This window comes from Poecile atricapillus, chromosome 1 (genome assembly GCF_030490865.1).
Source record: "Poecile atricapillus isolate bPoeAtr1 chromosome 1, bPoeAtr1.hap1, whole genome shotgun sequence".
NCBI classification, from domain to species: Eukaryota; Metazoa; Chordata; class Aves; order Passeriformes; family Paridae; genus Poecile; species Poecile atricapillus.
In genome coordinates, this window is record NC_081249.1 from 166,309,862 (window position 1) to 166,332,572 (window position 22,711).

At 42.5% G+C, this 22,711-nt stretch overlaps 1 protein-coding gene across 4 annotated transcripts in view; it reads right to left on the reverse strand.

The window, feature by feature from the left end:
- Nucleotides 1-19,591, reverse strand: part of ASB2 (ankyrin repeat and SOCS box containing 2) — a 44,953-nt gene extending 25,362 nt beyond the window's left edge. Inside the window, exons 1-2 of one of the 4 annotated variants that reach the window (XM_058829869.1) lie at nucleotides 3,950-4,157; nucleotides 3,642-3,710 (exon numbers count right to left, since the gene is read on the reverse strand). The gene's annotated coding sequence lies outside the window, so the exon portion shown is untranslated. Of the gene's footprint in view, nucleotides 1-3,641; nucleotides 3,711-3,949; nucleotides 4,167-19,515 lie in introns of those variants that run through there. The other 3 variants (XM_058829870.1, XM_058829868.1, XM_058829871.1) reach the window with 3 other exon arrangements.
- Between the last annotated feature and the right edge of the window lie 3,120 nt (nucleotides 19,592-22,711).

Genomic DNA, 22,711 nt, shown 5'->3' on the forward strand with positions numbered 1-22,711 from the left:
GCTGATAGCCTCCCTGTGCCCCCGCTGCTCCGGTACCTGCCTTTGGCTGCTCTCCAGCCAGCAGCTGGCTAGGAACCATGACACAGCTTTGTTTGTCCAGCAGCTTCTGCTGCTGTTTGGCTTGCTCAGCCCCTGGCACGCTGGGCAGTACTTACATAGTCGCTCAGCCTAGGAACTCACGTAGTGACTGGTGAGCTGCAGATGTGTGGAACCCACCGGCTGGAGGGAACATCCAGCAGTCGTCTGCAGCATCCAGCATTGCAATGCCTGAATGTAGGGACCTGGCCCCAGTGGTGACTCAGAAACCTAAACCAAGCTGTCAGCAGGAAGGGCAGGATCTGATCGTAAGCTCCTAATGAAGGTGATGCACAATGAATCCTTGAAGAAGGCAAGAATGGAGATGAAACTGCTCCTCTCTGAGGGCAACCTGCACCAGTGCAGGCTGGGACACGGATTCCTCCTCTGTATCCTCCCCAGTCCCATTGCCAGCATCCTTATGGCAGTGAATCCACCGCTGCTGTGCTTCTGATCTGAGTGTTGCAGTGCCTTCTGTGGGAGCCTGGGCTTTAAGGACCATACGGGAAACCTCTGCCAACAGGACTCCACACCCTGGCACAGAGGAGCTAACTGATAAAGCTGCTTCACCGCATCCAAATGGATCCAGGTATAAAGGCCACTTCTGGACCTTCTTCCCCTCCCTCCTTTTTATTTTTTTTTTTTTTTTTTTTTTTTCCCCACACATTCTTAAGGCAAAAGGAGCTAAAGAGATTTTAAATTTGTGGGGATCACTCCTACTCCTATTTCATCCTCTTATCGTTTGTAGGGGTTAACTGGGTCCAACCCACTCACAGAAAAAAGGGAGAACCTCTCCTGCATGTTGGTGAGCCTCACTAATCTAAATATTTTGATAGGAGTTCCACAGAGTTCAGAATTAACAGTGTTGGCTGCAGCTCCCATCACTGATCCATCCTGCAGGGAGAAACTTGAAAGGGTTCAAAACAGAGAAAACTTTTCAGTTCTACTCATTGCACTGCACAAACACGATGAAGGTGTGGGGTCACATCCTGGGCTGCAGGAGCTTTTGGGTCCTTATTGAGAGCCAGGGACAGTCTTGGCTGCCCTGAACCCCCGCAGAGAGTGTTCTAGTTGGCCTTGAAGCTGTCCCTGCATCCCCCTGCTGTCTCCACTTGCTCAGACGAGTGTGTGTGTGCAGTTTGCCTGTGTGCTGTGGCTGAGTTTGGCAGGAGGCAGGGCACATGCCTTCTTCCCTACAGCTCCCTGCAGAGTGGTGCGAGCAGAGCCACCGCCCTCCCTTCCACCTGCCGACGCTTTTGTTTGAAGCTGCAGGACCACAGGCCAGGGGCACTGCTCTGAGTTGTGTCTGTAAGAAGCTGCAGTGAGACAGCTGAGCTGCGATGACAGGCTGAGCACATGCCTTTGACTGGAGGCTAATGCACCACAGCCTGATTCGGTTTACCCTTCTTTCCCTGAGGCCAAACTCCGTGGCATCACCTGGCAGTGCCCTGGCTCAGCTGACAGAGCAAGGCTAAGTTTACCCCATCTGAGGCCATCAGTGAACTGCCAACCACAGGCTTATAAAAGCTCACTAAGCTAATACACTACAAGCTAAATATTTTCCACCTTCTGTAATGAAGGTGTGAAAAAAAAAAAAAAGTTGCTAGAAATATTTGAACAAGTCTGGATTAGTAAGATCTGGCCAAAGTGGCCTTTCTAAATGTAGCTTGAATCTATTTCCTTGCTCTAAGCTGGCTTAATGTAGGTTTGAAGTATTTGAATTAGATTTCAATGTTAAATGCTGCAGGTTTTGGGGGAATGTTTTAACATTTGACTGTACTGTGCATTTCCCTGGCAGCCCAAGAGCCCATCCTCACATGCAGGTAGCACACAGCATCTACTGGGACAGCAGAACCTGATTTTTAAAGCTGTGGGTATAGGGCCCATATTATTTCTTAGAGAATGCTTTGCTTTCGGGTCTGAATGCTAGTGATCTCTCTTGGCAGAGACATATCTTGGAAGTCTGCTGTCTGTGCTGCCATTTAGTAGGTCAATCTGACAAGATCTTCTGGAATCTAAATTTACCACCATTTCCACATAGAGTCTGGTCCTGATATTAATTTTACTATCCTGATTTCAGTGAGAATTTGTTAATTCAGATGTGCAATCAGGCCTGTGCCATACAGAGGCAACTTAGATGCATCCAGTGACAAGAAGGTAAGGTTGGAAATAAAATACTTGTGCAAATATGCTTGTGACCTTCTAACCTGTGTTGATGAACAGCTGTACCTGCTCGATCTCTGAAACCAAAGGTACTACTCACAAAGGGGAGTACTAGTAATCACCTACATGATGGCAAAAGCCAGAGACAAACACAATTAGGTTGCTATTATATTCAGACTACAAGCTCTGTCAACATACTGTGCTTAGGAGAATGGGCCTCTGATCCCTGATGCAACATAAATAAACAAGGATTATGGCTGGCTTTGAACATGCAGAACCGTGCAATTCAATACCATTAGCATCTGAAACAACTGGTCCCTGTTGATAGCACTTCTTTAAAGGAAAGCTTAGCGAGGCTGCCTGTCCCCTCTCAATAGATCCCAGGCAGCAGAATTAGCAGAATTACTTATTTCTGTCAGAGAAAGATGGCAGATGAGTGACAAGGTCATTAAGGGAACAGAGCCAGACTCTGCCTGCCTTTGCGCTGAGTTTATTCCAGTCAGCTTGTAACTGAATACAGAACCTTGTTATTTATGGCTCAGAGTGCAATAAACCACATTTGTGAAAACATAACCGAGTCTTTGTAGGCTGCAAAAGAGAGTAGAGGAGCAGCTTCATCATTTTGCCTTTTGTAAGGAATTGTTGAGCTCCTGCTTCTGCAGATCTGTGTTTGCATTTCCACATGTTTGTCTTTACTTCTGAAAGCAGCAGGAGCACACATGGGGGAAGGCAAACACGGCTGGATGTCTTCACAACAAACTGAGCCTCTACATCAGTTCTTACTGTAGCACTTTTCAGGACAGATCCTCCGTGGGCAATGGAAACCAGAACAACTTCCAGCACTTAAAGCACTCACATTTTTGTTACATTTTAGGTCGGTTTCCTGATAAACTTTGCAGTTTTACAAGGGTATTATATTGGATAACTACTACAAGGAAGCAAGTGATTTTTTTAAAAACAGAAAGATTTCAGTGCCTGTTATATCTGCCAGAGCTGAGACATCAGAAGGATGACACCTCATGCTGTCCTGCTGCAGCAACAGGCAAGTTCTTTGTAGTGACAGCTTATGCAAGCCACTCAAACCACCAGCCCAGTGCTGAAGGAGCAAAGCCTGGCTTCCCAAAGGAATCCTCTGAGCAAACAAATCCCCTTCTTCAGCCTCAGCTGTCAAAACGGGTCACCTATCAGCATGGCATATGCCCTGATGCCACCAAATCATGATTCTGTGCAAATTCTTTGTGGGAAATCATACACCTGCAAGCTTTTATTTCTTCTCAGAACATATTATTCCACACAGAAATCAGTGCAATATTAGCTTCATGTCAAACCAACTAGAAATTAAAGAACTTATTTATTGATGTAGTTTTTCTCATTCACACTGTGCCTTGCATACTACATTCTACCTGAGTATGTTGTAGCTACAGCATTGATTTCTGAGCAAGATATTCTAGAGACAAAGATACAGGCACCACCTGTGAGTAAAATAAAAATAAGGAAATGACAGAGCTACTGTTCTGTTTAACACCAGACAGTGTTTTATGGCATATTTGAAAAAAAACCAACCCAAAACAAGCAAAAGCAAATCACAATGCTTCCAAGACTGTTAGGGTGTTAGGTTACAAACTGCTGTAGGAATAAATATTTGCATAGACATAATGAATTGAGAGATTGAAAGTACTAAATAAATTCAAAACATGCATGTTTTCATTACCTTTTTGTTCTGAAATAAAAGGGTAATAATGGCGTTGAAATGGGTTATCTCCTTGGTTAAGTCTTAATTCAGAAAATCCTCGCTGGTATTTGTCTCCCTGCTTTGCCTGGATGTTTCGATCAACTGCAGGACAGCTTTGAAACACGCTCGCTTTGAAGCCTGGAGTTTATTTCTGGATCACCCCATGATCAGCGAATACAAGCCAAAATATAAGTTGTTCCCAATCTCAGATTTCCTGTTTGAAGATGCACAGCAGAAACTTGTACCAATCCTAAAGTTCTTCTTTGTTGCATTATCTGAAGAACTCCACTTCATCAACATCCTGTAGCTAAATGACACAAAGCTGACCTTTCTATTACATCATTATTTATTGTCCCTGACAAGTAGACCATATATGGATATGTTTCTGGAACTTAAAGAAGAAAAAAAAATTGCCATAAAATTTTCCAGTAAAATATGCTGTCCTGGAGAGTTTTATTTGCTTGGGGAGAAGTGATTTCCATTTACTTTTGTTTTAGCTGATGCTTATTAAACAAAGCAACCAAACATTACATGGGTATTTACTGATAGCTTGGAGTTGTTCATACATTTTTCAGGCTGCAAGTTGGAGACTTCAGGATTCCAAAAGATGACAACAGCACTTTGTGAACCTGTTCCAAGTAGTATTTGTAAGAGCTTACTAGTGGAAAAGGACTGCTCTCCTACCACCTAAATGTGAACAATAGACTCTCCCTCAGACTCCTCAAGGCCATAAATGTGAAGTGGTACCCATCTTCCCCATATCTGGATGAGGGCAAGCTGGCCAAGGAGGAGATAGCACTGATCCAGGGATAAATTAGAACAGTCAGGCACACATAGAACTGACACTTGGATCGTCTGGATCATAGGGATAATAATGGTCCTTCTGGGGAGGTTTCCATGTGTTTGTCCAGCTAATACAATGAATGGAGGAAAACTATAATAGAATATTAAACTTATGCCTGTGCCTTTTCCTTCAGCTCCTGTTGCACTCATTCCCATGTCAAAACATTGCATATACCAAGAATAAAGCCTAGATGGAAGTGGATCTGGAATCCTTTCTGAGTACCTTGTAGAGGCTGAGGTTCACTTGTAGGCACCCTGTCAATGCATGAACACCCACATCTAAGGCTTAGCAAGAGCAATCTTGGAGAGAAGAAACATAGCAAGACCATATCACCCATTAATGTATGATTCCTTTCAACTCATCTGCTTTGTTTTAGTCTTTAGACCAGCATCATTCTCTCCATGCTTGCTCCTGAATCCATCTTGCTCCAGCATGACATCATGGTGAATACCTGGCACACCTTCCTTCCCTGCTGTCTGCAAAACTATCTGCCTGTCATAACTAGTGCTGGGACTGTTTTGTCCAAAATTAAAGTCATCCAGCAGTTACTGTGACAGACAAAGGAGCTCTGGATGTCATCACCAAGTGTGAGAAACTCTTACGCCCTTGACAAGATGTCAGCCAACCCTCTGTGACTTTTAAACAGCACCCAGTGCTTTTTTCCTTGGTACTGTTTCAAGATTGTAATTAGCCTTGGCTTAAAACCAAGGGTATCTCCCACATTTAACCCTTCTGCTTCCTTTTTGGCAATCTCTCACCCTTGATCACTGAACTCAAGAAAAATTGCTCATACGGTGATGCAGGTTCATGCTTTGCAAAAGCAAAGGCGTCTGAGTTTCCCAGGATGGCCTGTGTGATTATGAAAAGACATTGGGGCTGAAGGTCCCATGGGCTGTGAACATTGCAGGTGGCTCCCCATGCCATTCACAGCAAGCACACTGCAGTTGCCTTCCCTCCCACGTTTCTGGGCTTCCTTGCAAAAATCTGTGCACCCTTGATGTATTTGAAGCTGCTATGAATGCTGATGCACTATTTTCCAATAAAAGCACGGGACTCTGCTTCAGAAGATCTATTTTCAGATACCATTAACTCTCTCTTTTGTCTTGAGTAAATCATTTAACTCCTCTGTGTATCATTTTCTACATTAGTGAAGTGGAAATAATCAAATGCATTAACTTCAGAGAACAGTCCAAAATTCCTTGCAGATGGGAAGCCAACAGGACTACTTATATGGATAGAGACTGCTGAATAAGACCTTATTTAATTAGTATCTGTGAAATCCTCAGAGGACAGCCTCATATAAATTTGAATTTTAATTACAGAAATAATACTATACAGAAATGAAATCATACATTAGGGGGTTGATTTTTTTTTCCCGATGCAATGATATTGTGGCTTTATTACAACACAACCAAAGCATAATAATAACAATCATGATTTATTAGCATTGCATCAGATTGGCTAATATTTCCCCTGGGGCATGCAAAGTTACAGATCTGCATTTTCAGCTTGACCCTGAGACATTTCAATAGATTACAAATGTCACCTGCAAAAATGAATATGTATGTATATATGTATGTCACCTGAAAATGAATATGAATTTACACTGTTTTCTGGAACAGATTTTAAACTCAGACACTGCATATTAGATCTGTTCACTTCCTTTAAATAGAAATGATGGAAATGGCCAACTCATGCTGATGGAGGAGAGTCAGCTAGGGTCTCAAAAACAAGGCACAGTAGAAGAGATTTGAATCTAGGAGGAGAAAAGAAGGATGACCATGTGAAAACAAATGGCAAAATAATCAGAAAGATGGTTTTCTCCTTCATATTTCTTCAAAATAACCAGAAGAAGCCAGGTCAGGATAGCACATTTAAAATTTCTTTCCTTTGTCTCTACTTCCATTAGTTTGAATTAATTAGCCTGTCATCACTATTAAGCCCTTCAGCTCTACCAAGCTACACAGCTGAATCTGGCAGCTGAGGCTGGAGGAAAAAATAAAGTTTGTGCCTCCCAGGAGACCAGTGAGCTTGTTACTTCCTCATTCTGTGTGCAGAGCTGCTACAGATGTGTGATGAAGTGCAGGTGAGAATGGACATCAACACAAACAGTCTTCCACAGCCTGTATCTACCAGTCACGACTAATTCTACTGCATCCAAACACTTGGCAAATGTGTGGCTGTTCTGAAAGGAATAAAGTACTGACTAGTTCTGACAGTAATAGTTCTTGGACAGAAAATCTTCATAACACTTTACCTCAGGACAGCGTATCTATTTGTGCACCAGTTACCTGTAACTGTTGTCTTATTACTTAGATCTGGTCTGAATTTTTTACTGCAGAAAGACAGCAAGGTATTTTGAGTGGCACATTTCCATAGAGAGCACAGATCTAGAGTACGCATCCTTTACCATATATCCAGTGAGCAGAGCTTTGCATTTAGTGTTGCCATGCTGTGCCTCCATCAGACAGCCCCAAAGATTAAATGCGAACACCAGAACCACAAGCGCCTCTCCTGTGCCTCCTGCTACACAACCCACATTCAAATAACGAGAATATAGGAACTCCCACAAGAAAAGATGGTTTCAATTTCCTTTGCAAGAACTAATGATTGCTTTGGCCACAATACCCTGAGAGAGGCAAGGAGCCAGAGAAACTTGTATGGGAAAAGGTGCAGGATGTCACGCATGCCCAGGGGTAATGAATATGATATACATTATTCCATACTAACTTTGCTGCCTAAATACTGCTTTGCTGGAAAGATGTAGCTGTTTTGAGATCACTCTACCAAGATTATAATTCCCCTTTCAGGAGGAATTTAACCAACTTCAATGGTTGCTGACACACACCCTGAATCAGGGTGGACTTTGGCTCAGTGTATGACTTACATCTCTGTACAGTGGCTCCTCACAGAAAATTTGTCCCTTTGAAGCCTAATCAAAATAAAGTCTTCACTCCTCTGGAAATGTGACGTGACCACAAAGGGGAAGACCCAATGTCCAGGTCCTAAGACCACATTCAGATGTCTGATGACTCAGCCCTGCCAGAGAGTTTTGTAAGAGTGTACAGCTATTACAGTCAATGCCACTCTGCAAATGTCACCATAAGGTCACATCCACTGACTCAACCTGAAAGAAGAATCAGTCAGAGGGAACGTGAAAATCTAATAGGAAGTGAACACAACCCAAAGACTGTATAAACAAATACATGTTCCTTGGAGGAAGAGGGAAATCACAAACATTATCATTTAGTTCTCTTTGCTGTGCAAATATCATTTATCTTATGTTATAATGTATGTTAGTAAGAATTCTAATGAAAGACTTGCCTTTACTTTGACCTTTACAAAATCCACAAAATTCAGAGATATTACTGAAGTCCCAGGGCTCTGAGGCTCCTGCAGGGGAGCAGGAGGATGGGAATGGCAACCTGAGACACAAACTTCTGTGAATAGCAAAGGTCTTGGGAAAAAGAGTGTCTCCAAATTGATGGAAAAATGAAAACAATTTTTATGGAAAACAACTTTTTCATAGGTTTTTAAAAGGAATCCTTGGATATATGCCATGGCTGTTTACCTCTCCATTCAGTCTCTTAGGATAGTTTATTAACAAAATCTCTTTTGAAGCTTCTCTGTGGTACCCTCTAATTCCTTTCAGACTGATTTGTTTCTAGCTACTGTGCCTCCTGTATGCAATAAGACCTATTGCATTGCTCCCCTTCCTGCAACAACAAGAGAGGCTTTCTGCATATGGATCTGTCCTTGCTTTACTCTTGCCACAGATAAACAGACCTCAAAAACAAAAGAAATGTTCCTGCCTAAATTCAGCAGCTTGCAGTAATGTCCATAACTTTTACCACAATGAAGTCCAAGGAGTTACAGCTCCCTATAGGCTTGGAGAGAAGCTAAGGCAGGTACTAGCAGAGCAAGGCAGAGCAGGACTCTCCTGTGCACAGCCCCATGGGAGAGGTGCATGGGCTGGGCTCTAGAAAGGTGGGATCCAGCCTGGCTTGGGATGGAGGTTGCTTCTGACCAAGTCAGCGGGAAGCGACTGCTGCCATGGCACTCAGAGACTGAAAGCAAGGGAACAAGCTGTCTTCCACATTGCTTCTGCTATGCTGGTCCACTCCCCTGATGAGGTGTCAAGGCCTGGTACATGGATGGTTGTGTGCAGACAAGAGCAGCAGAGGCTCCAGAATAGGCTGTGCTAAAGGACACTGCACCACCCCCTCTATTTACCCAGTGCTGGTTTTGCGTGCTGAAAATTTTGTATGCAATAAATACAATCCCTGAAGCCCTGGTCAAATAAGCTGTCCTTTATATTGCCATGGAGAAAGCTTCTTTGTCCTGCACTGACTGAGCATGCAACAAGAGAGGGGCAGGGGTTTATGCTTCCTTTAAGTTCAAATCACAAAGCAAGAGATTTTATTCATAATGCTGACATTTAATTATTTGCCCTACATCTCAGGTTAAATTTAGAGCTAAATTTAGAATAAGTGTCTGGACAGAATGTCAGGACACCAGTGTATATCTGTTGCACAACATGCCATATGAACATGTAATGTTCAACTCGGTTAAAAATAACTGTACACTTACCTAACTCAGCAGACTTCTGTACTCTGTCTACTGAGCTGGTAAGCAGACAGTGCAATAGTAAGAGTCACAAGTATATTCTGGATAAAGATATTACTAAAACTAAGAAGACAGAAAAATATTTTCCTGTTTCTGTTCTTGCTTAGCTTTTTTTTTTTTTTAAATCAAGTACTAAGTGCAGTTTCATTGTAATATAAGTATGACAGTCCAGATAATCTTAAATATTCAAGTGAATAAGTAAATTAGAGTGAAATAATGAAGAGTTTTTTTGCCACTGAAGTGAGAGATCACTCATTCCTTCGAGCAGAGTTAAATGTTAAAACTCTCACCTTAAGCCTAAAAGAGGAACGATTCTTTCACAGTAAAAAATTAGCTTGCTATATACAAACAGGGCTACGCAACTCCTATCAATGTGGCTGAGTCAGGTAGACCCAGATCTCCAAACTAAGCATTATCTTCTTGAGCTGTGTTTGGAGATCATAGCTCCAGGAAAAACCACACATGTTTTACAAGCGTCAAAACCACAAAGTGAGATGGAAAATCTGTTTAACACCTTTATAGATAAGATGAGAACAGCACAAAAGCACAGATGAGAGCTGGAGTAAAGAGCAGAGCTTCAGCCAAGCTGCTTTGATGTCACTGAGAGCTGTAACAATAAGCAGAATGTAATTTCTGCAGTTGAGCTGGCCACACTTCTGTTCTTTGGCATTTATCTAGACCCACCCTGCTGATAAGGACAGGTTAGGGTGTTTTCACCAGGCGTTGTTTGATGGGGCTACAGGTGCCTCAGCCATGTGTGGGCGATGGCCATGATGCTCTCCTCTGGTTACAGGAGCTGGCAGCCTCCGTGGCTCCTTGCTGAGGAAGACATCATTACCCGTGGGTAACGATGGTTAATGACCTGCAGAGGACAGGTCACCAGGGTAAGACAAAATCCTGAATACTGCTGACCATCAAATGGAGAGGCCAACAGCTGTGCAAGTCAGCTGGGGATCAGGGTACACCGAGGAGAGCACGTGGGCAGCATGCAGGGCTGCTGAGCAAGCACTGGGGGAGTGCCGGTGGTAGCTGAGAAGGGAAAGAGTTTTGTTTCATGGCACTACAAGTGGGATACAGACAGTTCCCTGGGTCATGCTGGTCCAGCCCAAATGAAGGGTGCAGTACTTGAGAGTTGCCCAGGAGCTGATGAGAGCTTGTGCAGGCTCAGTCTGGGGACAGGATGATCTATCACATCCTGGGCTGTGGTGGGTACTGCCTGGTCTCCTCAGGTGGGACAATTCTCTGGGACCAGAGCAAGGAACAACACCACATCAGTGTAGGGAAATGCATCCATCTACTTTGTACTTGCTCTCTGGATACCAAACACAGGCATGCCAACACAGTACCTTTCGAAAGTGCTTAAATCAAGTTCATCATATTTTCCTTTAATGAGTGATTCCCTTTTGACCTGAGATTGTGAGACTAGGTAAGGTGTCTTAAACTATTCACATTATATATATGAGTGAAATGGGTGCATGCAGGATGCCAAAGATATTTTCTCTGAAATGCTGCAAAGACTGAGTCATTTCTTGGTTGACACATTCTATTTTTCAATAAAATGGTTTTGCTTTCTCTGCTGCAATTGTACATCATGTCTGTCACATCAGTTGTGGTCACTACTATGTGTCATGGATTAACCTCTGATATAATCTTATTTTCTGTGGTTTGGCACCCAAAAATCAATCAGGCCAGTGGTCAGCTTAAGTGGACCCTGTAGACTGACCCTAACAGTGGTAGTTTGGGAGCATTTGCAAAAAACTTTGTTCAGGATAAACAGTTCCCCTCAGAGACATCCTGCCAGTTCATGATGATTGGCTTAAATCTTAAAACCTTGTCACTTTGCAACCTTTCCAATATTTTTTTGATTGTTTAGTCATCAATAGTCTTGTTTTCAGATAACACTGAACCCAAATATGAATCTTGCTAAATTATTTATCTCCTTGACATTTTGAAACAATGAGTCCCAGAGCCTCAAGCAGCACATTCCTGTGCTATTGTTGTCAAGCTTCTGACAAGCTCTTGCTGTGTACCAGTGAAGACCTGCACATGGTTGGAACACCAGGAGCAGGGACCTCACTCCCTGGTGCATGCTGGCTCTGTGGGTCAGGCCTGAGGAGAACGCCAGGCTGCAAACACCAGCCCAGATCTGAGTCACTCGGAAATGACACTGGGGTATGCTGGAAACACAGAGTTCAGTTTGCACAGGAAGCTGTGGTTAGCTTTAAAACATACCCAAAGAAAAAAAAATCCAAAACCTCATGCATGCACCTTCACTTTTTCAGGCAGCAGGTCATAATGAATATTCCAGATGATTCACTGGGGCAGCCTGTGGAGCACATGGCAGCAGCAGATCTTGGGACATTTGTATCTGGCAAAAGTGAAAGCACTCCTTCCTATCTCAAAAAAAAGATGATTGATGGTGTAAATTTTCACCAGTTCTATGAAACATCTGTGGTTATTGGTTCACTGCTTAGGATATGAAGAGGAATGAAGGGTTTAATAGTATTTTTATTTTTTACAGAGGAGGAAAAAGGAGGATTTATCAGAAACCACTGGAGTAACTGAAGGGTGTTGTCCTCATTACTGATCTTTGTAATAACAATCCATACCACATGTTTGGCCTGAGGATCAGTTTACTTCTGCTCTGCATCACATCTGTGTAACAGAGCATGGAAATTAATATTTGTTTAGTGGTATGCTCAGGTGTATTGGTTCAGTAACAGGGAAGCTGATGGAGTCACACTGGAGTAAGTGAGGACAAAACCATCAGACAAAACCCCTGAAGGTCTCATAATATGTTAGAAATAGCACACATAAATATGTAAAGAGAAAATAGATCAACCAGGCATCACTAAACTTTCTTTCCCCAGAGTAATTAGGTTTTGTAATTCATGTAAAACTATTATTGTCTTCTGACCCTCTGTCAGGAGGCACATGAATAAGGACTCTCTTTGTATGTATATGTGCATATGAACAGATTTTACTACAAAGCTGCTGTACTTGGATAAAGACTGAAGTCCTTTACCTGAGATATCCATTACAGGTATTTATTGTGTTTTTAATTAATGTGACAAGAGAATAGCTGGGGAAAATAATGCAGAAGATATGGGCTTTCTCCAGCTTTCTTCCTATAAGAAATTGTTCATATAGTTAAAACTCTACTTCCAGACAATTTCCATCTGTCCTTGCTGGAAAACTGACAAATAAGGGTAGAGAACACAGATTTTTGCATTTATTTATGTAAAGAACAAGCAGATCCCTAGGTACTATAAATCAGTACCTTCCTGATATTTTTAGTGGAACTGTACTTGCTTCCAAGTGGTGCTGAGGCCTAAGAGCATAACAATTACTTCAGGGAGAGGCAGATGTTCCATCGTGAGATTTTTAAAACTGTGCCTCAGATCTGTGAAATAACACACAAATGGTGCACACTGACTTGCAATACGAATTTCTCATGACACATTAACAGTTTTTTCTTTTTGAGCTCCAGATCAATATCCTGTGTTGAATAAGAAACTGGCAAAAAGACTTCCAGCTCTTTTGAGGTGAGTAAATAAGTAACTTTGCTGATCCTATATGGTTCAGGGTAATTTACTGACATTCACAATTGCAAATACACCTGGAAAGGACCTGATGCACAGAGCCTACCACTCTCTCTGAACCAGGCACCAATGAAATATAAGAAACAGGTGCACATTCTGCAGGTGGTTAGGCTAAATTGCAGTAAGCAGGAAAAAGTTTATTGTCGGGAGTATATGTTTCTGTTTCTCTACCACCTTGAGTGCATAGATCAAAATTCTGTACTGGCTAAGTCTCCTAAGGAAAAGATCATCAGGAAGGTTAGCAGCACAGTCTGCATATTATCAGAGAACCAAATGAAATTACATGACAATAAAGCTATTATTCCATATAACTAAAATGGCATAAACCATACGTAAGCATGGGATCTGCACCTCTCACTTGTTTCATGCAGGAAAAACATGTTTTGCTGTGCAAATTAAACAAAATACTGCTGAGACAACTTCCATTGGGAGGAAGATTTTAAAAAGAAATAGAATTTTTGTAGCTCTGCACATGCTGCAGTAAATATGCACAATTGCACCACAGATGCAAAGAGAGGACTAAAAACTGTGTGAAAAAAGGACAGCATCAAGAAAGCCAAACACCTTCTGAAAAATCAAAGAAATCTAACCCAAATCCTCCAGTTCTATTTGTGGCATTTTATTTTGAAGCTGTCTTTGGAACTGATTATATTACATTTTTTGCAGTTGATTTAGAAGCTTTCAGGCTGAAAATTCCCCCAAGGTCTTGCACTCAGTAAGGAAGGGACATTTTCCCAGATAAGGGTGTTAGCATGACTTTGCAGGTCATGCAGAAGAAATATTTGCCTGGTAGGCCTTGAGGTTTCTGATCACCTGGCCACCATCTCTGCCTGGCCATGGCTGAGGCTGCTGGGGGAGCAGGGTCTGTGGCTGTGGCCAGGAATGTGTGTCTCTGCAGCCCCTTTCTGCTCAGCAGAGTGACTGAGTAGCAACTTTCCTGTACACATAAAGACTACTGTACACGCTATCTGTATACCTAGTGTTGTACATTTATGAGCGGCATCCCAGAACTTTAAAGCAAACTGGAATGATGTCAGTAGGCATTGACTGAAGTTAAGTCTGTTTTGCAACATCGGGAAGAGAGATTGTAGAATGAGGTGATCATCATTGAAAAAATCAGAATTTATAGAGAATAATATGGAGTGAATAAAAATAAAAAGAGAGGACAACATCATGCATAATAGGACACATATGTGCACAGCTGATTGACTCAGCCCCAGAGAAGCTTAGGCCAGACCTGGGAAACTGAGTATGTGCAGCTGCTGCTCATGCACTGAGTCCATCTAATCCATCCCTCAGACACAGTGTGCCCACCACTGTGATATCTATTTACACAGCACAGAGCTGTGACAAATATATGCATTGATCTGCTCTAAGTTGCTTCACAAACCTACCTCCTTACTGCTTACATTGAGCTGATTTGTCCATCAGCCTTCTCAAAATGGTGCAAAAGGTTCAAGAGGCACAGTCCTTCCCACGTGTTTGCAACAGTTCTTTCCAACAGAGTATCTCTCAAAAAGGATCAGCAACATACCAGACATGCCCAATAGTTTTGCACATTTCAAGACCATTGGCTTACAGTTTGCCTTCAAAGACACTCATCCGCAGTATTAAAACACTCCAGACTTCCAAACTTTATAACTGTGAAAAGCATGAAGTGCATAAGATCACCTAAGATATTTTGTACAGCACCAATCTTGGTATAGATTCTGTGCCCAGTGGAAAATCTGTAGCTGGGCCCCTGTCTCATTTTCCTTTTCATAAACCCTATGAGACCAGGTACTTTCTCAGATATTCCAGCCATCATGCCCAAGGAATAAATCTCTGCAGAGGTGGTAAAACAAACATTTCATTTGAAGAAAATCTTCAGGAGCTGTTCAGCATCCATCCATACAGAAAGATCCACTCCAAAGACCGTCACGCTGGATTATACTGATAAATACATGTCAGTCTTGCCTATCAGGACCTGGGCTTGCAGATCTATAAAATTTCAAATCTTTGGAGTTCAACAGTGATGTTAAAGCAAATTTCAATACCAAGGCTGTTATGTTGATAATTTCTGTGTTGAATCCTTCTGTTGGAAACTTCACTTTTCTTCATTGTGCAATGTCATGTCATGTATTGGCTGCCTGGCACCTGTGTGCAATCCTAAAGTATAATCTTTGCACCAGCTTGTCAGGAAGCTGGACAGGTGTGTTTCATATTCCCTCAGTCTGAATTTAGTCCATTTTGTCTTCATAAGGAGCTCTGCCCACAGGGATAGAAATTCTTATAAAAACACCCATTCATTTTATATGCAGAACATCTCAAAGTAGAGCCACCTTTGTAAACACTCAGACCAAAACCCCTTTGGCATTAAAACTGCTGATGCCAAAGCAATAGAAGAGACTCCTTTCTTTGTCTCAGCACAATCCTTCCTCACCTTTGCTATCATGCACTATTAGGCAGAGCTGTGTGGTTGTATGCCATGGCAATGCACATGTATCATTGCTTTCTATCAGGATCACAGAATCAAGAATCACAAAATATTCTGAGTTGGAAAGGATCCACAAGGGTCATCAAGTCCAACTGTTAAGAGAATGGCCCATACAGAACCCAAAATCTTGCCATTATTTAGCACCATGTTATGACAAACTGACCTAATCTGTATTAGGAAAAAAAAATCTTACCACTGCAAGCTGGTTTTTTTCATGCAAGGTCTGATTCCAGAAGCAAATTCTTGAGTTGTTTCCAAACATGCAGTGTAATATTTATTTTAAAAACAAAATCTAATAAAATACATCAGATTTAATGCTACATTTCCATTTAACTTAATATTGAACCTAAAAGATATGTTGAAATAACAAAAAAATACTGAAATGACCTTGCCCTATAAGATCTTCAAATCTGTACTTGCTTCTGAAACCAATCAATCAATCTATAAAAAAATCAGAATATTAAACTTCCCTGTTATCAATTCAGAATTGTTTTAAGATCTTTTCAAGCCATCACTGCATTGAGTATGCTCAGGGCAAATGTCCTAGAGACAAGTAGATGCATCCTGCCCTCTTCTAACTAACCTGATTATAACACCAACAAATGCAACCGATTCCCTTTTAATTTGCATTGGCATCACTGAACTTATGACTTGTCCAAATAATTAATCAGGATGTCTCAACAAAAAGTCTGTAACTAGGAATATCATTGAAAGAAAAGATGGTTCCTCATTCACCTGTTAAATGCAACATTTAATTTGTCTTGTGCCAGAATCAAGCTTTTATTTTTGTAAGTTTTTTAAGACCAACAGTGGGAAAAGGAAATTAGGCAGCACAAACTACAGAGCAGAAACATAATTTAATGAAATGACAGAGGGAGAGAAAAATAAACTGGCAGCAGAGCTTGAAAACTGAGAATCAGGTAGTGCTAAGCTCACTCTGCCACAATATCAGACTGTAACATAGGGCTGCCTCTGACTGCACACGGTCTCATCTGACCTCCTGCATGGTCGTTGTTTATCCATTCTGTTAGTAAAATAAATTACCATGATGTTGCAGTATTGGTAATAGGAGCAAGGTACTAAAAGGGACTCATTGCATTTTTAGGTTTTGTCCCCTGATGTAAATAAACATTAGGCACAATCCTCATACAGAATATAATGAGACCCATCAAAAAGGAATGAGGAAATCTGGGCGAAACACAAAAAAAGGCTCCAAGAACAGCTGAGCTGGACAAGAAAAATGCTGATTTCAACCAAAAAGAGGCTTGAAATTTGGGGGCTCAGGTTCCTTTTGCAGTCAGCAGGAACTAAGCTGTTATCTATCCTATTTATCAATAAAACAGCTGCCTAAATAATGTGGGTGGTGGAGCACTTTCTCCCCCTCCTCTAGTCATGATTTAAGTACAGTAGTGGCTTTTGACCATGATGAGAAGCCCTCCAGGTTTAACCCCCAGGATATCAGCTGGTGATCAACCACCTTTGATGGGGCTCAGGGATGAGCAATGAATGTAGCTGCTCATCCTGAGTAGTGCTGGGCATGTGGTGACACAGGGCCTGCAGCTCCCCAGAGGCTCCTGATGCCTGTGGGGGAGTGCTGAGTGATTTAGGCACACCCAACATTACAGGGCTTTCAAGAGGCTGTAACTTGCAAGGATAGGATGCAAAGGGATGGTGTCCAACATGACTTTAACCCAAGCTCCTGTTACACCCAGTAACATATTTTTCAAAACCTCTTTCCACTGATTACAAGTGTTTTTTTAATTGACTCGTGGTCCTTTATTTCTTTTGCTGCCAACTCTATCCCTTAGCTCAGCTGGCTCTCCATTCTCCCTGATGTGATGCCCTTGCTTTATTTATAGAAAGCAGTGGTATCCACTCTGGGATATTTTCTCAGGAGTGGTGAGCCAGCTAAGTTCCCGTTGTTCCAGGCTCTCTGCTCAGAGCTCCCTACTGCACCTGTGTGCTCCGAGGCAGCCTTTTGGGCACACTGCATGCAGTATTGGGGAGTAGATCTAGTAAATGTCTAGTACCACAGAACATTAATACTTGCTATTATTATTATGATTATTGAAATTATTACTATTTTTTCAGACCACGGGGATACTGAACTGTCAGAATGGCTGGATTTTCCCCCTCAAAGGATAGTTGTTTTATATACTCCTTCAACATCACAGAAATTCTCTTCATGAGGCATAACATGATTAAAAGCTCCTTTGACACTAAAAGGTCCCTTTAACACCTTTCATTCTTACTGTTTGAACTGACTTCTAGAATTGTCTTGTGTGTTTCTCCATTTTCTTTGCAGGCTGCAACAGCTAGAGAGGAAAATTGCTAAATACAAAGTATATGAAGGATTTCCTGCTGAAAAAGTGTCAAATTGCCTGACAGTGTTACTCTAAGGCACCTGCTGTCTCCTTTACTGTAATAACAGCAACTGGCACTGCTCGGTTTGCTCCTGAGCTGGGTCTGGTTACCAGCAATCAGCTGTGCAGTGCTGTGGTAGCTGATGTGCAGCTGATGGCAGGAACAGCAGGGAGCGAGTCAGACCCACTTTATGGGCTGAGCCTCTGTGCCTGGTCAGCACAGCCAAGGGGCAGGTAGGGGGTGAGAGAGACAGATCCCTTCAATAATAGCAGCAACCCAATTTGACCCTGAGATCTGCATTGCCTCATGGCTGGGAACTAGGAGCACAAACTCCTCCAGCTGATACCAGCACAAGGGGCAGAATCCCTCAGTTTACCAATACGACAGTGCTTGGGAAGAAAGTAAGACAGGACTGCATAGAGCAGCTCAGCAGCATTACCACAATTAATTGATGATGTCCACTCAGGAATTGGGTTGGACCCAAGATGACATGAAGTTGCTGAAAGGATTCACAAAGAGTCTGTTTCATTTCTGCCTTGTTGAGCTTGCTTTTGAAAGTGGGCTCTACAGCATGCCTCTTGTACAGGAAGCCCTTAGACCTGCAACTTCAACCATTTACAACAGGCAGCAGGTGTGCTGAGCCTGCAGAAGTGGGCAGTGGTGCTTGGACGACTATACCACATTATCCCTCCAAGCACAGACTGGACTCAAAGTGACTATAAGCATCCTGAACCTCCTGACCTCCTTGTTGCCCATTTCCATTGTTCTGTTTTGTTCCTGGCTCCACACAACCATACACACTCAGGTGGGGCCAACCTGAAGAAAACTGCCTGGACAAATTGCAACCTATATATGGCCTTGCTCAGCACTTTTCTCAGACCACGCATACACATCCTCAGGCCCCAGGGCTTGGGTTTTGACTATGGTTGGATTCCCTTGCTCCAGGCGTCTGTGAATCTTGCCCTGAAATGGCTCTGCACCACATGCTTGGATGGGAGCAATGAGGATGTGAGACAGCCCTGAAATTCTACTTCTGCCCTTTTGTGAGTGACACAGTCTGATTATCTCCACTTCTTTATAAGGGGATTAGAGCTGCAGTAGAAGAGGCTCCAGACTGTTTTATTGTTGAGTGTTTTTCAGCAAATTGGTTGTGACCCCTGTAGCCCCATGCAAGAGGGTTGTCATATGTTGAAACTTTTATTATGCTATAAAATGAAAACAGTCCTGCTCCCTGACCCCCTCCCCACCATGTCTAAGGTCAACTATGCTCTGTCAGCTTCTCCAAACAAGCAAATCAGTACAACAAGCTTTGATATTTTTTTCTCTTGCTTTTATAACAAACACTACGGTCAGGGGAATATTTATTTTAGAATGAAGGGGCCACCATCCAGTGGAGGCTGTTAAACACAGATCCAGCTCACAGAAGGCTCCTTGGGTGTAGATAAACCCATTTGTGTTTTAATGCCATATTAAAGCACTTAGGTGATTTTCTTTCAAATAAATTCCCTGTTGTGTTGTTTACATACAGGTAAAAGACTTGTTTATCATTATCAAACTCTATAATTCTGCTGAATTACACAACCTTAGAGAAGATACAGTAAATACACCTTTTTAAATGCATCTTAAATCCTACCTGAATCCTTTCTAGCACTCCAGGTCTTTGGGTTTCCAGTCTTAATCTGGAGTGATAATTTTGCACCAAAAGCTTTATCAGCTGGAGCTATTTAGCACCTAGTCAGGTGTTAAGCTTATAAATAGTTTATCTCTTGGCAACATTTAGACCTTGAGCTAAGAAAAGTTACTGGCTTGCTTTCACTGTCAGGTCAAGTCTGTTTGAAGGAGTGGCCTTTTTAAAGGACACAGAAGTACCCATGCAGACATTAAAAAAATGCAGAACAGCAAAAACCCCCAACCTACAAAAAAACAACAAAAAAAAGCCAAAATCCAAACCCAGCAGAAAAACCCATTTCACTCATTGGTGTGAAGTCTCACAATGGATTGATTTCCTTGTTGGATCCCACTGTATTCATTGCCTATTGACGGAGGAACATTTTACTTGGGGGAGAATTCTCCTTCTTTATGTCCTTATCACAATGCTTTACAGAAACTAAAATTTCTGAGATTAGAAGTTTAAATCCCTCTGTAGGAGAGGTTTGAAGTCCCATTCATTTCCCTGAGAAAACTTTGACATGAAATCACTTCATCTGCCTTGTTTTCTTACCTTTCACATTCTCTGAGTAGAACAGGGTTGTTTCCTTTTGTCAGACTTTCACCAGCACAAGCACTTTACATAATTTTCTCACCTCTCAATCTAGCTCATGCTTTGGACTCATCAGGTTAAGCAGCATTCCCCCAGTTCAGGTAGGGGTGGGAAAGAAGACAGTGTGGGTTTTTTTTTTCCTCAGGAGTCTATTTCAAGCCTCCTCAAAGTAGCAGGGAAACCTGCAGTTGCACCTGGAAATGTGAAACTCCCACATTTAGAAATTTGCAAGCACAAATCATTCCCAATTTCCATTTTTGGAATTCTTCACTGTTGAGATGACCTTCAGATGTGGTAGAGGAGAGCAAACTGAGAGCTGAGACACAAGTGCTCCTCCTAGTCACCTTGAATCACTTGCCCACTACTAGTTGCACTCCCCAAAAGAGAGATTAGGTTGTTATGCAGAGGTTCTGGTCCTTTGTGGACGTTGTAAAGTGCAGTCAGTTCCTGAGATGAGATGAGAATCCTGCAGGAAGAAGTCTGTACATCAGTAGGGTTTGGCTCCTATCATGCCATGAATGGGCCATAATGTATATGTGATAGATGGTAGGTGGCACATTTATCCACTTTGTGTTTCATTTCTCCCTGCCCTTTACTGATTATTTGGAACATTTGGGAACCCACGGTAAGAGCTTACCACCAGGAAACACAAGACTCTCCTACAAACCAGATCTTGACAAAGAATTTAGTCATCCTGTCAGATGACCACAAAAATAAACCCGCATGACCCTGAAGACACACCATGGGAACATGATACCACAAAATTTGTAATGTTATTGAACAGGTTATTTATGGTTTATAAGGTGGTATTTAGGTCGAGTCACACCACCTAAAAATCAAATGCTTCATGGTGCTGAATTTCATCTTGCAAGAGTTCTTTAGACTCGCATAGAACAGCCGAACAAGGGAGCATTTCTTCAGCTATTGCTGACCATAAATATAAAATATATCTCCCTCATTTGAACAGGGAAGAAAAAAATCCCTTTGGTCAAATGAGTGGTGTCAGTGGCCACTGCACAGTCTGGATACCCTCCCTGCTAGAATCTCTCATGGATATCAAGTGGATTCCTGGAAGGAGGCCAAGTGCAATCCAGGCCACGGTAATACACAAACATGGTGACTGAAGCCTATTTTTGACACATGTTTACAAAATGTTGCTGCTGAGGCTGATTTCTATGATTAAAATAATACTCACGATATTTTTTATTCAATCAATCATCCTTATTTTTTATTTTAATTGGGATAAATTGAGAAACTGTGTGCTCAATGGGAGAGAAAGCAGCCCCAAAAAGCCTGTCTCATACTATCATCCTGGATCTGATCAATACCCAAGGCCAGGTCCCCGGGAGGCTCCAGTGGTGCCCACTGGGCATGGGCTGTGTCCAGGTGGCACTAATCTCATCACTGACCTTTCTGCTCAGCAATGGCTGAGTGCCGATGCCAGAGCTGCTCGAGGTTTACCTCAGTACTGACAGTGAGAGAAGGAGCTGGTCCTGCCAGCAAAGACAGAGCTGCACCGCCCTGTGCAGAGCCCTGCTGCTTGTGGAACTGCCCAGCCTGTGCTTGTCCCTGCCCAGCCCCAGAGCAGGATTGGCAAATTTGCAAAGACTCTTGGAGTCACTAAGAAAGCCACTTAGTAACTGGAAGCCACCAGACACAGCAGTCACTCTGCAAATGAGAGGTGTAACAGTGGGTCAGCTTGCTGCTCTCTTCATCCAGGTGCTGATGAGTGAGTTTTCCCACTCCAGAAAAACGGCAGCATCTTGCAGAAAAAACCCAGAAAGCTGGAGTTACACACCACCCAGGAGAAAGGTCATTTCAGACAGCAGGTGAGCAGGTTGCACGAGGCCAGCCAGAGTCACAGGGAGGAAATGGGGACAGGGACAAAGGCATAAGTGTCATTGGCTAGCTGCCAGAAGAAAGAGAGGATCTCCCAAAGGGATCTCTACTAGGATGAAGCCCTGCTCTGTCAGCATGGTAAGAATGTCCTTTTCTGGGAAGTTGGCAATCCTCAACTCTCTGCAGGGTGCAGAAATTCACACAGGGCTTTTGTGTCAGGGCAGAGCAAGGAGAAAGTCAGGCTGCTGTCAGGCACCCCATCATAAACAGCCCTGGCAAGGAGGTGGGATTTTCATCAAGCCTCAACATGAGTCAGGTAAGTAACAAACTTTGAGTATGGCACATCTGTGGTACTCCTTCATGAGGACTATACACACCCCCAATGTCAGCTAAACCCCTGGGGAATTGCCCTGCTCACCAAAGCACTCTGGCAACTGCAGTACCCCTCAGATTAGCATCACTGCTGATGACAGCAGGAGTACAAACAGCCAGGAACAAGGAGTTCCAAACTGTCTCTGTGCTCTTCCAGCAAAGCTATGAAGAGATTGGGAAAAGGTGACATAATGCCATGCTTCTATTTCCTCACAAAGAGCAAAATTTCTCCAGCTCTCACTTTTTTCTCTGAAAATTAACAGATACATTAAACAACATAAATACTGGGAGAAATGTGCTAAAAAGGGCTACATATCACCAGTAGCACGTATACCTATGTGTTGCGTGCCTATTGCAC